Raw genomic sequence first — 19,311 nt, 5'->3', positions numbered from 1 at the left:
CAAGTTGCCTACAATAATAATTACTACTCCAGTATTCCAATGGCCCCGACATGATTAAGCAAGCTATTGACTAAAAGTTCAGAGTCGGCAAGAATGATATACAGATAATCGACATCGACATACAGAGTTCAAGTTGATGATTGGATATTCATAATGGGGTCACCTAGAAAAGGAACTTGACCCAGAATATGTTAGACTGTATCAGGTTGAGCGTAAGGTGGGCAACGCGGCTGGTAAGTTGAGCTTACCACTTGATTTGGAGACCATACGCCCAGCCTATCAGATATAGATATTTTGCGAATGTACTAGCGATCCACCCATAGTATGTCTTATAAATGAAGTCCATGAGATTAAAAAGTTATCCTATGAGGAGAGACTTATTGCCATCTTCGATTGGCAAATTAGAAGGTTGCGAACTGAAGACGTGCCTTCCATCAAGGTACTGTGGCAAAATCAAAACCAGAAAAGGGGATGACCTAAGAAATTAAAAAAAGGACATAAAACACCAGGTAAAAAGGTAACCCCAACTCCTGAAACTCGTATACTAAGTACTTCGATGGAAATATGTGTAAGGAGATAGAAACAAATCCCCCAATGGTCTGTATAAGTTCTAAGGGAAGTTTTGTTTAACATTCGGGGACGAATGTTCTAAAGAGGGGGAAGAATGTTACACCTCACCCTTTTAAACTCAGAATGTTTCATAAGTTCCTTGGATATTACCATATGAACTGGATATGCTACGACACTATCAAATGACTCCAACGAAGGGAGGATGTGATACCCCGTGGTAGAGAAGGTTGGAAGGGGAATCATAAGAATCCGGAAGGAATAGGAGGCCAAGTAACGAGTCGTAGGACTCGACTTATCTACGCAAGCTACTAATTTAGAAATCTTACATACGTGAGTTACTTGATTACATACCAAACTTACGTAGCACGGATTACATAGGTACATAAAATAAGACGAGATTACGAGCCCACAAGGAAGGGAAACAAAAAAGACGACACGTGGTAGCCAATGAAGAAGCGACACGTGGCAGCACCTCAAGCAAGCAGGTGACCCACCTGCTTGGGGGGGTGGACCCCACTGCCACGTGGCAGCCCATAGTTGGCAGCATGATACGGTGGCCCAATAGGGGCTGGACACGTGTCACCTCTTGGGGTTGACACGTGTCACACCCTAAAGCCACATATATATGTTGATATATATCATATACTTCAGTTATCCATCAAAACATCAGCCAACTTAGAAAAAAAAAATGTGAGGGAGAGAAATAGAGAGGCAGCCATGGTTCTTGAAGTTTAAAGGTTAGTTTTCCAATTTTCTTCCGTGAATTAATTATATACGGTGTACCTTAAGTACGTGGATATGTATATATGTATTTTAAGACCTTCATGGAAGTTAAACTCCAGCTTTGCAATTGGAATTTGGAAGAGAAAATAAGAGAAAACGCTAGTTAACAAACCCGTTTTTGGAAGGGACAGTGGTTAGTAATATTGGTATAACTTCTTGTGTACAGATTCGTTTCTAGTGATTTAATATGTTTTGAAAAGGTATTTCGTGGTTCTATAACTTTCATTCAGACTCCAAAATCCAGTTCTACTTGTATCAGCTCAAAAAATGGTGATGAAGTGTAGAGGAGGTACTGCTCAGATTTGGTTTTGGAAATTCTACACGGACAGCTGTAAGTATTTTGGTCATATCTTTTTGTACGAAATTGATGTAGGGATGATTCGAAATGTTTTGCGACCCTAAGACATATGTATATAACTTTCATGAAGGACGTAAATCCTGTTTCCCTCCATTACCCCTTCGAAACGAAGCGACAAGGTAAAACAATAAACTGTCCAGATTTCACATTTTGGATAGTTTTGGCGAGTTTGACAAGTGTAACGTAAGGTAAGGCCTTTCTTTTTAAATTGGAGTTTATGGTATTGTTATATGGTGTATTACACCCCTTGTATGCTTCTGGAAGTTAAAGAATGTCGTAGAAATGCTCGACGTTCGAAATAAACTAAATTGGAGTCGCTAGAAGTGAATTGTCATCGAAATAAAGTGTCGTTCTTGTGAGTTGATCTGCAGGGGTGTGGCTTGTTGTTGCAGGGCCTGAATATGTCCTAATGTGGGTTAGGGTGCTGCTGGTCGAAGCCACATGACCCCTCGTTACGTATAATTAAAGGCGTCACAAAATAAAGGCTAGACACCCTATTTTGATATCATATTTTCGAATAAGTCGTTTGGATTTATGTTGTATATTGTTGGTATGAATTGCTGCAGGTTGTTGTTGTTGGTTGGATGTAGGTATTAGGGACCTAATTGGAAATTCGGATAGGGCACATTATAGGGGAGGTGCTGCCCAATTTTCGTTAACGCCTTAACAAACTAAAGGACTAGTCGAGGAAACGACTAAGGAAATAGATTTCATTAACATTAAGGCGTAATCCAAGATGCTGGAAAGTTAAGAGTAGTTGATATTCGTATTACTCTCATATTGAATAGGTTCAGAAGACGACGAGACGAGCAGGATGAAGGGTAGCTCCCAAAAGGTATGTAAAGCTTTCTTGTGGCATGTTTTGGTATAAGCACGTACAATTATCTTTCTTTCCTTTTGGCAAGTTTTAGCCTTAAGTGAATTGCATGTGGAATGTGGGAATAATTCCATTCCCAGAACTCCAGATACGCCCATAATCCCTAACTACAGTTAAGTGTTAACACCCCTACAAGGATTGAGTATTACCTGTTAAGGCTTCTACGTGCTAAAGAATAGTGTATGGGAAACTATCTTTCCCTTCTCTTGATATGTATTTGGTACGAAAGTGAGATTTGAATGCCATAGTGGCTCACCGAGCCCTATAATGGGCCGGGTATGAAATATGTTTATGAAGGTCATCTAAAACAAAGTACATACTACATAAAGCTTATTCTATTTCTTCTTTTGGGCATGTCTTTGTCTCAGTTGTAAGTTGAATATGATCTGAGCTCTGGGGTAACTCCATCCTCAAACATCTCTTATTTACTTCTGAATATAGAACTCCTACAGTGGTCGAACTATTTCCCTGGAAACTTTTATATGTTAAAAAGGTAACAAATGTACAGGCTCCAAGTCTTACAGACTATTTGTTAACACATATTTCTGGTTCCATAAGCAATTTGGCTTTACCTTAGTACATGTATAGGAGCCCCGAGATTATAATTGATATTGCCCATAATGGCATTTAGAAGTCACTAGAGATGACTACACTACTACTCGAGTCCTCCAAGAAAATTTTAATCTTCTTATACGGTCAAGTCTCTAATAATGATTTAAATTGCATATAGTTACTCACTACTCTACTCGTGTATATCGTAATACTTCTTTCCCTGAGTCCCGGGCCAGGATATGTTCTCGTGCACAGTTCACTGCATTATTCCCTGAGTCCCTCAATAGAGGGCCAGGATATGTGTATAGATATATGATGATGTGTTGCAATAAGGTGGTGATGGCACTGGGGCCATGATGGTTTTACAGAGATGATTTTACAGAGATGATTCACCGGACCCCCAAAAGGGCCGGCTATATGATATGACTCGAACATGCATGTTTTTGTAATTCACAAAGTACAGGTACAGGTTTCTGAATTGATATCTTATCCCCTGTTTCTCTATCTCAGATATGCTTCCAGTTGTATTATATTATGTTTTGCATACTCAGTACATATATCGTACTGACCCCCTTTCTCGGGGGGCTGCGTTCATGCCCGCAGGTACATATACAGATTTTGGGAGTCCGTCAGCTTAGGATTCCATGCAGCTCAGTTGGAAGAGGCTCCATTGTATCGGGTCCTAGTTTTTGGTACTGTCCACAGATGTATAAAAATTATTTCATCCATTCAGGGGTACGGCGGGGGCCCTGTCCCGCCATATATTGTCATTTATATGTTTAGAGGTCTGCAGATATGTATATGTGGGTTGTGTATGTCAGTTTGATTCAGCTGGGTCTACATGATATATGATATATGTTATTATGTTATGGCAGCCTTGTCGGCTTGCGTGCCCTATCGTGTTGTGGTACAAACAAAAAGGGCTACAGGTTTATGAAAATGTTATCGCCCAATGGGGCTCTGTTACATGATATTGTCTTATTTACGATTCAATGTGACCTCAGCTAATAGATATGTGTACGAGGGGTCCAGGTCGGACCCCAGTCGCGGCCTACGGGGTTGGGTCGTGACAGGTATTCTGGATATTTTGCTCATTTTTGCACATTTTGTTCTGGTAATGATTTTACTTATTATAGTCCGTGCTTTACATATTCAATACATTTTCCATACTGACCCCCTTTCTTCGGGGGGCTGCATTACATGCCCACAGATACAGATGCTCGGTTTGATGATCCGCTAGCCTAGGATATCCACCATGTTGGTTGGCAGTGCTTCTTTGTCCGGAGCCCTATTTTGGCACTAACCTTTCTGTTGTATATTTATTCGTAATGGTTAAGGGTACAACGGGGACTTGTTCCATCATATGATTATGCTATTATTTTGTAGAGGTCTATAGACTTGTGTTGTGGGTTCTGTATATGTATTTTGGGCTTGTGTCTAGTGACGGCCTTAACGGCCTTCGTGTGCTACATCTGTTTTCGTGCGCTCTCTAGCGATCTCTTTTCAATTTCTACTTTTGTTTATTCTGCTAACATGCTAAGTGGGGCTAAGGGTACATATGGGAGCCCAATTTGGGCACCAGTCATAGCTTATGGAGTTGGGTCATAACACGAGGGCAGTAGCTTGACTATTCCAAGAGTTCTAACATCAAGAAGTGAATAAGAATCATGAACCATATTCGGAACTTATGAACGGAATTACTCCAAAGCTCATATCATTCAGCACTTACATCTAAGGCATGCCAAAAGAAAGAAGGGATAGGCTTTACATACCTTTAGCGCTTATTCGCAACACAACACGTATACGCTGCCCAGTAGTATCTCAAGCTATATTAAGATGTTAAGAACTATAGTTAAGCTATGGGGAGATTCAAAATATATCCCAACGTTAGCAACTCCTTTCTAGATAATTTAGATGATGATTTCCTTACATTCAAACCAATTACATAATAGTCAAGCCAAAACCAATAACTGTACGTTCAAGTATTATACCAAAGCTATTCAAGCCAGATTCGAGAACACTTCAAATAGTCCACACAACATTCTAAGCAGCTCACATTTACAACATTCTATAATAATTCACATACGACTACTATTCTTCAAGTTATCCCTAATAATCCATAGCCTTAAAGTTTTAATCTAAACAACCCTATAACAACCCAACCAACATAAAACACCACGCATAATCTTAATTATCATTAATCTTCCAAGATCAATAAGAACAACAACAACATATCAAGACAACCCCTAACTAACAATGTAAAGAGATGCACGATAATCTCACGGACACCTACGAACATGCTAATCGAACCATCCATGTTTATTATATATTACTTAACACTTTCTTTTTCTCCCAATTCATGAGTTACACCAATAACTACACGGCAACACATCATCTATTTAAAGGCAAGAAAACTATATTAACATCACTATAATCCTTACAATAGCCTATAAACAAATTTAACTTCAACTTTAACCATTAAATACCTTCACCCTCATCATAAAATTCATAACAACAACAATCCAAATACTAAGTAAAATCAGTTCACCATTTTTACATAAAATAGCCCCTACGGCTTCAACAACATTTCAACATCAACATACATGATTTAATACATCCAATTCACATTTACACACTCACAACACATCCAAACTCATCCTAAAACATATAGAAAATGATCAACTCTTACCTTAACACTTGACCCTCCAATGAATGGAATTTGTAAATTAAAAAGACAAGGATCCTTGTTGCCCTTCAATAATTAATCCATGTTCCCATGACCTTCATTTGATTAGAGACACCAAGATAATTAATTTGTATAAACAATTTGTGAGATCGCTGCTCAGCCATTGCCAAGAGCCATTTCTCCCTCTATCTCTATATTTTCTTAAGGTTAAAGATGAAAAATGAGCTCTTAGTCATCAAACTTGGTTTAAATATGCTTCCTAGAAGTTGGGCACGTGTCCCACTCATGGATTGAGCTAATCAAATTTTTTCATGCCATGGGTAGGGTCCACACGGCCCACTACTGCCCAATTAATGAATTTTTTAATCTTGATCCCCACTTAATAATCTAATCATAGTTAATTAATCCCTAATTTCCATTAATATTTATATACCAATTAAAATTTGAAAGCAATTCGTACACTTAATTAAAATAAGGGATTAAAAGTCTCTATCTCACATCTCAAAATAATATTGTCCTTAAACTTATCTCGATTAGCATAAAATATTCCAACGTTCAAAAATATGGGGTATAACAGGCTAAGTATAGGAGGGGTGGGAAAAAGATCGGAATGCCTCTCCTTAAAATTAAAAACGGGCAGAAAATTGGCCTCGCGGACCTGGTTCTCTCATAGTACAATTGTTTCCAAAAATTTTCCAATCGAATTCTAACCCTATAGAAAATAACCAGTATGAGATTAAGTGTAAGTCCGCATCAGGTCCGTGAAGCGGACCTATTTCACACTCATCTCCTTTCCGTCATTTCACTCCAAAAAATTATCTTCTAATACGGTTGGCCTAAAATTCAACCAAGACTATTTTTCCATACAATGGTTCTCCTTGGTCGGTATTCCGACATCAGATTGACCAAAAAAGTTAAGGAATATGCGTTATATGAGCGTTCTTTAGTTTAGGGGTATTTTGATAATTTTATCGGGTGTAACATTATCTCCCCCTTGGAATCATTCGTCCTAGAATGAATAGCCATTAGAAATGGAATCAAGGCATGAATAACAATCCAAAATCAATTAAATCTATAAATCAATCCAATTAAATAATTTAGATAATCAACTATTTAGACTTAAGAATAGATAAATCAACTCAAGTCAAGAGTAGAGATATTACCTTTATCATTCTCATCATTTTCCATGAATAGATGCGGGTATTTAGCTTTCATATCATCCTCAGCTTCCCACATGGCTTTCTCAACAAATTAATTTCTCCATAGGAGACTGAGGCACTCTTTGGTCCTCAATTTACTAACCTGACGATCAAGGATTTGAATTGAAATCTCTTCGTGGGACAGGCTATCTCTAACTCCAATATTATCAATGGGAACTACCAATGAAGGATCTTCCAAACACTTCTTTAACATCGAGATGTGAAATACCAGATGAATAGCGGCTAACTCAGAAGGTAACTCCAACTCATAAGCGACCCTCCCAATCTTCCTCACAATATGGTAAGGGCCAATGTATTGGGGACTAAGCTTTCCTTTCTTCCCAAACCTTATGACACCCTTCATGGGTGACACTTTCAGGTATACCCAATCATTCATCTCAAACTCTAAGTCTCTTCTACTCACATTAGTATAAGATTTCTGGTGACTTTGGGTTGTCTTCATCCTCTCTCGAATAACCTTCACCTTCTCCATAGCTTGGTGAACAAGATCAGGCCCAATCAACTCACTTTCACCAACTTTAAACCACTCAATTGCTTATCTACATCTCCTCATACAACTCTTCATAGGGAGCCATCTGAATACTTACAAGATAGCTATTGTTGTATGCAAACTCAATGAGAAATAAGTGATCATCCCAATTATCTTTGAAGTCAAGTTCACATGCCCTTAACATATCATCCAATGTCTAAATGGTGCGCTCTTCCTGGCCATCTGTCTGGAGATAAAAGGTTGTACTAATACTCATCTTTGAACCCAGTCCTTTTTGAAAAGACCTCCAAAATTGAAAGGTGAATTAGGCTCATCTATCTGAGATAATAGACAAGGGAACCCATGCAATTTGACGATCTCCCGAATGTACAATCTTGAGTAGTCCTATGCGGTGTCAGTAGTCTTAACTTCCAAGAAGTGGGATGATTTAGTCATCCTATCCACAATCACCCAAATTTAATCATGCTACTTTTGGGACCTCAGCAAACCTATAATAAAGTTTATATTAATCATCTCTCACTTTTACTCCGAAATATTTATATTCTAAGCTAACCAACATAGCCTTTGATGCTCAATTTTAACATGTTGGCAATTCGGACACTTGGAAACAAATTCAGTGATATCTCTCTTCATTCCACTCCATAAATAGACTTCTCTCAAGTCATGATACATCTTTGTAGAACTCGGATATATAGAGTATTTGGAACTATGAGCTTCATCCATAATCCTTTCTCAGATATCATCAACATTCGGGACACATAATCTATTCTGGTACCTCAACACACCATCTCCCTCTTTGGAGAAAACCATCACCTTTTGTTTGTGAACAACTTCCTTCAACTAAAGGGGGCAGGATCTTGGTCTTGCTTCTTTTTCACCTCTGCTACAAGGGATGATGCAAACCCATTCTGAACATTAACTCCACTTTCATTATTCTCCTCAAGTTGAACTCCCAATCGAGCTAATCTATGCACCTCTTTAGCTAATTCTTTCTTTCCCTTCTCTATATGGGTAGTGTTATCCATAGACAACCTACTAAGAGCATATGCAACAATATTAGCTTTACCTGGATGGTAGAGAATGCTCATGTCATGATACAACTCCGTAGGCAGTGACTGGGGTCCGACCTGGACCACCATATACATAACTATCAGATGTAACAACAGATATAAGAATTATACATAAGAACCCCAATGAGTGATAATGTCCTCATATATATATATAGCCTCTTTCATTGGTCTCCTGAGGAGTTACTACCAGACATATCATGAAAGGGCGTGCAAGACAACAAGGCTGCCATAGCATATTAACATTTACAATACGTCATGCAGACATAGCTAAATAGAACATACATTTACAACCCACACACACATCTACAGACCTCTAAGAGTATCAACAGTATCATATGGCGTGACAAGGCCCCCGTTGTACCCTTGAATAAACGAACATATACACCAAAAGATCAGTACCAACTAGCTAGGCTCTGACACAATGGAGCTCTTCCCACAATTGCTGACTGGAAATCCTAAGCTGGCGGATCCCCAAAATACATATCTGTACCTGTGGGCATAAAATGCAGCCCCCCAAAAAGAGGGGGCCAATATGACATATGTATTGAGTATGTAAAGCATAAAACATCATAAGGAGATTATAGCTGACATAGGAATGCAGGGGAAAAGTATAACAATTAATAAAGCACTGTACCTGCATCTTATAAAATAGAGTCATGTACATCATTCACATATCGTACCCGGCCCGTTGTGGGACTCGGTGTTGTAAAATGTATCACTATATTTTTATATGAATGTCTATATACTATATCCGCCACTTTAGTGAGGGACTCGATGAAGAGAGTATTGTACATTTATATCGTATCCGGCCCATTATGTGACTCAGTGCCTTCATAATATCATCATGTCATCATATTATATCATCAAATATATCATACCGTACCCGACCCTCTACTAAGGGACTCGGTGCCATAACCATTTCATCGTATACATATATTATACCCAGGTCGGAACTTAGTGAATAATTATATCATCATATCATATTGTCATATCATTGCATACATAAATCATACCCTGCCTAGGACTCGGTGAAGATGTAGAAAGGCTGCGCTCGATAACATTCCTGACCCATTATGGGACTCGATGAAAGATGTGTTACAGTATGCACAAGCGGATTAGTGAGAAATCATATGCAAATAAAATCATCATGTGAGACTTAATGAAACAGTCAAGTGAACCGTCACTTGAAGACCAGGGTATCATCTCAAATACCCTCTAAATATCATTAGGGATCATATCAACTGGAGCCTCAGGAATTATAGACGTGCATCAAGGTAATGCTACACAGCTTATGAAATCAGAGACTTTCGTCATCATAGAGCCCTTAGGAATAGGAGCTTATGCATTCAATTACTATTCGACGCATAAAAGGCATGAGGGTAGTAGTTCAACTACTTTAAGAATTTTAACATTCAGAAGTGAATAAGAGTCACGAGTTATACTCGGATCTTATGAATGGAGTAACCCTCAAAGCTCGTATCATATTTCACTTATATCTAAGACATGTTGAAAGAAAAGAAGGGATAGGCTTTACATACTTACTACTGTCTATCATATAGAAGACTTGAGAGGTAATAATTCAATTATTGTAGGATTTCTAACATCATGAAGTGGATAAGAGGCATGAATCATACTCGCAGCTTTATGAATGGAATTATCCCTACATTTCATATTCAAACCACTTATGGCTAAGACATGCCAAGAAACAAGAAGGATAGCTTTACATATCTTTAGCGCTTATTCACCACGTGGCACGTACGCTGTCCAACAGTACCTCAACCTATATTAAGACATTGAGCACAATAGTTAAGTTACGGAAGGGCATTGAACATACTTCATTGTTCGTAGGTTAGTTTTAGAAAATTGGACAATACCTCCCCTATATTTCTCACCTTCCCTTACATCCAAACCAGACATACAACTATCAAGTAGCATTAGCAATCACATATTCAAGTGCTATATCAAAGTTAGTCGAGTCGGGACTCAAGAATGTCTCAAAACAACCACACGCGGCTTCCACACATCTCAACATCAACACATATAATTCCATGCCTTCAATTCATATTTTCCAATTGATAACAAGTCCAAATACCTAACAAAATGTGTAGAGTATAACCAAAGCTTACCTTGACAAGTTGGCTCTTTATCTTGCTGAAATTTGTGAATTGGAGACTTAATTCTTGGCTGAAATGTATTGCGCACATGTTGGGCCTTCTTGCTGCCCCAAAACTTAATCTACGTTGTTAACCACCTCCAATTGATCAGAAAATACCTTAAAAATTTAATCTGCGGGTCAAGGCATAAAGCTCACCTTGTGGCAGCCATGGCCGCCTCTTGTTCTCTGTAGGGTTCTTTAAGGTCTTCAAGTGTGGGTGAAGAACCACGTTGCTAATCACCTTCCAATAGGTTGAAATCACCTTAGAGAATTAATTTAGGGGCCACGATTTTGGAACCCCCTTGCTGCAGCCATGGCAATGCCCTAACTCTCTCTTTCTCCATTTTCCCCTCTAATTCTAGGTTGTTGTTGTTGAAGTCATATGAGGGTGCTGCTGCCATGGTTGAGCTCTCTTTCTTTCTCCTTAATTTGAAGAACAGCCCCCTTGATTTATATATATGTAGCCCCTTAAGATATATATAGGCAGCTCCTTAAGATATATATAAGCAGCCCCTTAATGTGTGGCATGTTTTCAGCCCTTACACGTGTGCAACCCCCAAGGGTGACACATGTCCAGGTCCTACACATGTCCAACCCCCAAGAGTGGCACGTGTCCAGCCCCTATTCATCCATCCCCTTCATGCGCCAACTAGCTGCTCCTACATAGCGCGGTGGGTCCCACCTAGCAGCTGCATCACCTACTTACCCTAAGTAGGTGCATCACCTACTTCTTCCAAGTAGGTGCATTACCTACTTGCTCTCTTTCGTAGGTTCATAATCTTGTTTCATATTAAGAACCTATGTGATCCTTTCTACTTAAGCCTGACATGTACTCAAGTAGCTTAATCATGTAAGACATTCAACCCAATAGCTTAAGCAAGTAGGTCGATTACTAGGACAAGTTATTTGACTTCAAAATCCTTTCAAACCCTTCCAAACCTATTTTCAACCATCACTACTCATATGGAACTAGTCTATGCTAGTTATAGGGCATTGCATAAACATGTACAAAAGTACGGGGTATAACAGCTGTCATGACCCAACCCCGTAGGCCGCGACTGGGGTCCGACCTGGACCCCCCGTACATATATCTATTAGCTGAGGTCACATTGAATCGTAAATAAGACAATATCATGTAACAGAGCCCCACTGGCGATAACATTTTCATAAACTGTAGCCCTTTTCGTTTGTATCACAACATGACAGGGCACGCAAGCCGACAAGGCTGCCATAACATAATAATATATATCATATATCATGTAGACCCAGCTTAATCAAACTGACATACACAACCCACATATACATGTCTGCAGACCTCTAAACATATAAATGACAACATATGGCGGGACAGGGCCCCCGCCGTACCCCTGAATGGATAAAACAATTTCTATACATCCGTGGACAGTATCAAAAACTAGGCTCCGATACAATGAAGCCTCTTCCAGCTGAGCTGCATGGAATCCTAAGCTGACGGACTCCCAAAATCTGTATCTGTACTTGCGGGCATGAACGCAGCCCCCCGAGAAAGGGGGTCAGTACGATATGTGTACTGAGTATGTAAAACATAATATAAAACAACTGGAAACATATCTGAGATAGAGAATCAGGGGATAAGATATCAATTCAGAAACCTGTACCTGTACTTTATGAATTACAAAAACATGCATGTTCGAGTCATATCATATAGCCGGCCCTTTCGGGGGTCCGGTGAATCATCTCTGTAAAATCATCTCTGTAAAACCATCATGGCCCCAGTGCCATCACCACCTTATTACAACACATCATCATATATTTATACACGTATCCTGGCCCTCTATTGAGGGACTCAGTGAATAATGCAGTGAACTGTGCACGAGAACATATCCTAGCCCGGGACTCAGGGAAAGAAATGTTCCAATATACACGAGTAGAGTAGTGAGTAACTATATGCAATTTAAATCATTATCAGAGACTCGACAGAATAACAAAGTTAAGCTTTTATTTGAGAACCCGAGTAGCGGTGTAGTCATCTCGAGTGTCCTCTAAATGCCATTATGGGCTGTCTCAATTATAATCTCGGGGCTCCTAGACATGTACTAAAGTAAAGCCAAATCGCTTATGGAACCAGAAACATTTGTTAACATATAGTCTGTAAGACTTGGAGCCTGTACATTTGTTACCTTTTTAACATATAAAAGTTTCCAGGGAAATAGTTCGATTATTATAAAAGTTCGATATTCAGACGTAAATAAGAGATGCTAAGAATGGAGTTACGCCGGAACTCATATGATGTTTAACCTACAACTAAGACATGCCAGAAGAAGAAAGAGAATAAACTATATATGGTCTGTACTTTTCTTTATGGGATCTGCATACACATATTTCATACCCGGCCCATCATGGGGCTCGGTGAATCATTATGGCATCATAATCTCACTTTCGTACCAAACACGTATCAAAGGAAATGAGAGATAGCTTTCCAAATACTAGTGTTTAATACATAGAAGCCTTACTAGGCAATACTCAATTCTTGCAGAAATTCCAATACTAAGCAGTGGATATGGGTTATGAGGCATACTTGGAGTTTTGGGAATGGAATTATCCCCACATTCCACACACACTTCACTTAAGGCTAAAACTTGCCAAAAGGAAAGAAAGATAATTGTACGTGCTTATACCAAAACATGCCACAAGAAAGCTTTACATACCTTTTAGGAGTTACCCTTTATCCTGCTCGTCTCGTCGTCTTCCGAACCTATTCAATATGAAAGTAATACGAATATCAACTACTCTTAACTTTCCAGCATCTTGGATTACGCCTTAATGTTAATGGAATCTATTGCCTTAGTTGTTTCCTCGACTAGTCCTTTAGTTTGTTAAGGCGTTAACGAAAATTGGGCAGCACCTCCCCTATAATGTGCCCTATCCAAATTTCCAATCAGGTCCCTAAGACCTACAGCCAACCAACAACAACAACCTGCAGCAATTCATACCAACAATATACAACATACACTCCAAACAACTTATTCCAAAAATACGATATCTCAATAGGGCGTCTAGCCTTTATTTTGTGACGCCTTTAATTATACATAACAAGGGGTCATGTGGCTTCTACCAGCAGCACCCTAACCCACATTAGGACATATTTAGGTCCTGCAACAACAAGCCACACCCCTGCAGAGCAACTCACAAGAACAACACTTTGTTTCGACAACAATTCAACTATAACGACTACAAATTAGTTTATTCCGAACGCCAAGTATTTCTAAGCCATTTTCATATTTCCAGCCACCAATAGGGAGTGTAACATGTTCCATCAGAACACATAAAGCTCAAATTTAAAGAATAAACCTTACCTTACGTTAAACTTGTCAAACTCGCCAAAACTATCCAAAATGTGAAATCTGGACAGCTTACTGTTTTACCTTGTCGCTTCGTTTCGAAGGGGTAATGGAGGGAAACAGGATTTACGTCCTTCATGAAAGTTATAGACATGTGTATTAGGGTAGCAAACAATTTTGAATCATCCCTACATCAATTTTGTACAAAAGGATATGACCAAAATACTCACAGCTGTCCGTGTAGGATTTCCAAAACCAAATTTGAGCAGTACCTCCTCTACACTTCATCACCACTTTTCAAGCTGATACAAGTGGAACTGGATTTTGGAGTCTGAATAAAAGTTATAGAACCACGAAATACCTTTCCAAAACATATTAAATCACTTGAAAATAATCTGTATACAAGAAGTTATGCGATTATTACTAACCACTGTCCCTTCCAAAAACGGGTTTATTAATTAACGTTTTCTCTTATTTTCTCTTCCAAATTCCAATTGCAAAGCTGGAGTTTTACTTCCATGAAGGTCTTAAAATACATATATACATATCCACGTACTTAAGGTACACCGTATATAATTAATTCACGGAAGAAAATTGGAAAACAAACCTTTAAACTTCAAGAACCATGGCTGCCTCTCTATTTCTCTCCCTCACGTTTTTTTCTCTCTAAGTTGGCTGATGTTTTGATGGATAACTGAAATATATGATATATATCAACATATATATGTGGCTTTAGGGTGTAACACGTGTCAACCCCAAGAGGTGACACGTGTCCAGCCCCTATTGGGCCACCGTATCATGCTGCCAACTATGGGCTGCCACGTGGCAGTGGGGTCCACCACCCCCCAAACAGGTGGGTCACCTGCTTGCTTGAGGTGCTGCCACGTGTCGCTTCTTCATTGGCTACCACGTGTCGTCTTTTTTTTTTCCTTCCTCGTGGGCTCGTAATCTCGTCTTATTTTATGTACCTATGTAATCCGTGCTACGTAAGTTTGATATATGCTTAAGTAGCTCAAGTGCATATGAGTTTTAACTTAGTAGCTTACATAGGTAAATCGAGTCCTACGACTCATTACTTGACCTCCAATTCCTTTCGGACTCTTATGATTTCATCTCCAACCTTCTCTAGTATGGGGTATCACATTCTCCCTTCCTTAGAGCCGTTTGATAGTGTCGTAACTTAAGTGGCTCACATGCTAACTTCTAAGTAACTTAAGGGACATTCCGAGTTTAAAAAGGGTGGGGTGTAACATCCTTCCTCCCTTTAGAACATTCGTCCCCGAATGTTAGTTAAAACTTCTCTTAGCACCTTATACAAATCGTAGGGAGATTCATTGCTATTTTCTTAACACGTACTTCCATACCAATATTTCATATACGTGTTTCAGGAATCGAGGTTACCTGTAAATATTGGGAATAGGTGCAAATACTTGTGTTTTATATCCTCTTCAATTTCCCAGGTCATCCCTTTTCTGGTTTTGGTTTTGCCACAGTATCTTGACGGAAGGCACGTCCTCAGTTCGCAACCTTCTAATTTGCCAATCCAAGATGGCAATAAGTTTCTCCTCATAGGATAACTCTTCCATCTCATGGACTTCATTTATGAGATATACTATGGGTGGATCGCCAGTACAGTTGCGAAACATTTATATTTAATAGACTGGGCGTATGGTTTCCAAATCAGGTGGTAAGCTTAAATTACCAGTCACATTGCCCACCTTATGAGTAACTTGATACCTTCTAACATATTTTGGGTTAAGTCCCCTTTTCTGGGTGACTCCGTTATGAACATCCAATCATCCATTTGAACTTTGAATGTCGATGTCGATTATCTGTATATCATTCCTGCCGACTCTGGGCTTTTAGTCAATAGTTTGCTTAATCCTGTTTGGCCTACCAGCTTAGTCTTTTTCCCATCAGGGGGACCTATAGGCGCTTCCTTACAACATCTTGTAGGGGGTCATTTGGATACTGTAATGGTAGCCCTTCTCGTAGGCAAACCTAATAATTGATGGACGATAGTCCTAGCTACACTTAAGCCAACCTCATAAGCTCGCAATATATTTTTTTAGCAGTTGATAGTATGCTCAGTCTATTCAGAAGCCCGAGGTAAATGCGGTATGAAGGTTTGTCTGTGCTCTCGACCTCTTCTTGGACCGAGGTCCAAACGTTAACCATATTTGAAGTTCCTCTATCTAAGATATTAGTTGGGGAACTTCACGGAATCTTACTACTTCCTTGTCATATAGCTTCACCTAGTTCCAGTTGTATAGGTGGTCTTGCTTGGAAGCAAAGGGGTTGATTCGTTAGCCTTCTCGCAATAACCCGCATAGCACCCTACTCTTGAAAAGTTTAGAATAGGTGCATGGTGACGTTGATAATTTGGGAATCCTTAGCTTCGTATAGTTTTTCTCGACTTTCTTTAGAACTTTAACTGGCCTATATAGTTATTCTGTGGTTTTCCACTCGTTAACTGGTTCTATGTTGAAGAACTGTGGTATTCAAGTGCGTCGTCAATTAGCAATTAGCTAATCCTTCTTATTTTGCTTAAACCCTTGTTACAATTGCCTTAACGTATCTTATAATACTCTGGGTACATAATCTCATATCGTTTCTCCATCACTAGTTCAGATTCCTCCATCTCGCGGGATCCCACCAGCACTAACGCATTAAGTTCCATCAGAATTTTGAAGTTAAGCGTGCTGGGGCGAGAGTAATATTGGGATGGGTGACCTTCCTGGGAAGTCTTCGTGTATCGTTTCACTGTAATCCTTTCTACGATGTGCGGGCACTCAATTTAGCCCAAGATTTACCTTAGTGTTGTCTCGCGAGTCTTTATGTTTTTCCCTGTCCTTCCTTTGTTATCTTACGACCAGTATCGGCATAGACCTTTAGTTCCGCTATGACCATGTCCCTTTTTGGTCAGTTTGGTTTAACTTCCCCTATTGTATCCCCCCCTTTCTGTACGCACCCATTCATTAGGGTGGGCTACTGAGTAGCGCTAAAGTTCTTTTATATAGTAACCTTTGGAGCCATTTTGAGTTTTGGCTATTATTAGCTGGCATATCTTTAATGGAATTTCACATATGAGCTCCCCTATCCTTTATTCATTTTGTGTTCTTCTCATTTTCTACCACAGGCGGCTTTCTATTCCTTTGTCCTTGGTTATACATTTATCACAACATCATTTGCGACAAACTCTATAGCCAACATTTTGGCTTTTTGGTCTAGCATGTTGTCATTATCCCTCGTAGTGTCTCTTGAGTTATCCGATATCCTTCCATGGTTACATTTTTTTGTGTTTTTATCCGCAACCACCTTCTAGTGTTATGTTGTTCAGGGTCTCGTCACAAACTTCTTAACGCTACCTTATGTAGCATTCCGGCTTCCATCCAATTATTGGTAACTTCCGGAGCTTTCCAACTTGGTTTAGCAAGATATCTTATCAAAGTTTAGACGTCTATCTCACATTTATTGCTATATCAACTGCCTCCTCCTACCTTTGCCATTTTCTCATTAACTTCCCCCCTTTAAGGGGTACCCGCACTTTCCTCTATTTGTACTTTGTTCTAAGTCTCTATGTCCAGTCTAAATTTTTGTCCAATTCCTTTCACCAATCTATTTGGTACCGCATCATGTCTTTATTTATCTGCATGTTTATAATCTGACTATCCGTGTATGGAGCCTTGATTAAATTACGAAGCGATAGAACCTTTCCATATCTAACATAATGTCTTATCTACTAATCAGTACTTGAACAATGTGACCTAGGGAACAACTCGTCCAAGGCCACCTTCTACTTTTTCTTTTTCCAAGAATTACTTAGCACCTGTAGTTGTTCCAATCCCTATTAGGTAGTGCTAGTATTCTGACGATAACTATTCTAGGTTTTCTCGAAGTAGTGGTTTTGTCCCAACCTATATCCTTTGTTTCTTGGGACGAATAAAAGTTACGTCATTTGTTCCTTAAGTTTTCCATCCTCGTCCCTTAAGGATTCCACTATTTTTGGGGCGACGTTGTGTATACGCGTCATTTCTTTGTATCTTAAGCCCCATATTCTTACTCCGTTCTCAATGCAGGCCTTTAACTTAGGCAACGCGTAAGAAGTGCATCTTACTAGTGGTTCCAATTTATCCCTGCATACTCGTATCACACTGTTCAGTTCATACTTACATATCCCCCTTTTAATTCGTATTCCTGTTTAGTTCCTGACACCTCCTTGAGGTGCTTCTGTCTAAAGCTCTTTCCCCAATTAGTCGGTGGAAAACTATAAGCTGTTATCGTAACCCTTCTTTCAATCATTGTTGGAAGAAAACAGAACCTCTTAAACATCACAGTACTTCTTCTAATACTTGACCTACCTGGTTTCCTTCTGAGTTTATCCTCGAGTTATGAACAACTCATCTAATTTACAATTAGGAGTTGAGGGCTTGGATTTTTTTTTCAAAAAGAGTGAAACTCATTCGCGGGACATCTTATCCTTCACCCTGAGCCCTCTGTTTATATTTCTACAGTACAAATACGGCTGGAGATACCGTAGTCTGAACTTTACTACTTAATTAAGCTTTTGTTACTCCGAAATAAAATTCTTCAAGTAAAAAAAAAGTGCCCCTTGTCGGCGACCTGAAAGATACCTCTTAAGTTTTAGTTAAACACAGTAGGGGTATTTGGTATCAATTTCTCGGGCATCTCAAAAATCTATGCTTTACTTCCTTTTTCTTGTTCTGGGAAAATTTCGGCAGAGTTTCCTCTACATTTCTTACTTATCCCAAAACCTGCATGCAGAAAATACCAACAATGCCTCACAGGGCCAGCATATATATTTACATGTCATATCACAGCCGCACAGGGCTTTCAATGTCATTTTTTTTTCGCAGCCACACAGGGCTTTCAACGTCAACAATAATATAAAAATATTAGACTTACCTCATATGTCCAACTTCAAACTGCAACTATTGCACTTCCTGACTACTTTCCCTTCAGGTTTCAGCTTTACATTTTAAATAATACTTCACTACCTTACCAAACGGATATCTTCCGTGCCTTCACTTTACTTACCTGCGTGCTTTGTAACTTTCCATGTCATCAATTACTTTCTTCTGTTGGTGTCATCCTTCTGTTAAGATCCAAGGTTAGTATAAGGAATTTTTTTCCTATGACTCAGATCTAAAGCACGATCTCAGATGTAGAAGAAAGGTAACATCCTAAATATCCTATAGCTTTCTGTTTA

This window comes from Solanum dulcamara, chromosome 9, assembly GCF_947179165.1.
Source record: "Solanum dulcamara chromosome 9, daSolDulc1.2, whole genome shotgun sequence".
NCBI classification, from domain to species: Eukaryota; Viridiplantae; Streptophyta; class Magnoliopsida; order Solanales; family Solanaceae; genus Solanum; species Solanum dulcamara.
The sequence above is the reverse complement of the archived record's forward strand: the minus strand, read 5'-3'. Positions refer to the sequence as shown.